This window comes from Penaeus monodon, chromosome 15 (genome assembly GCF_015228065.2).
Source record: "Penaeus monodon isolate SGIC_2016 chromosome 15, NSTDA_Pmon_1, whole genome shotgun sequence".
NCBI classification, from domain to species: Eukaryota; Metazoa; Arthropoda; class Malacostraca; order Decapoda; family Penaeidae; genus Penaeus; species Penaeus monodon.
The window spans coordinates 17,902,600-17,902,848 of NC_051400.1; positions in this window are offsets into that span (position 1 = coordinate 17,902,600).

Consider the following 249-nt stretch of genomic DNA (forward strand, 5'->3'; position numbering starts at 1 on the left):
AGTTAAGGGAAAAGAGGAATAAAAGCAGAGGGGGGAACGGAATAAAAGAGAAGCGGAAAGAAAACTGAATAAAGGAGAAAAGGGGAAAATAAAATAAAAGAGAAAAGGGGGGAAATAGAATAAAAGAAATTGGGAAAATAGAATATAAGAGAAATTGGGAAAAAATAGAAAAAAAGAGAAGAGACGACAGAATAGAATAAAAGAGAAAATTGAAACATAATAATAATAGGGTATAAGCAAGAGACACAG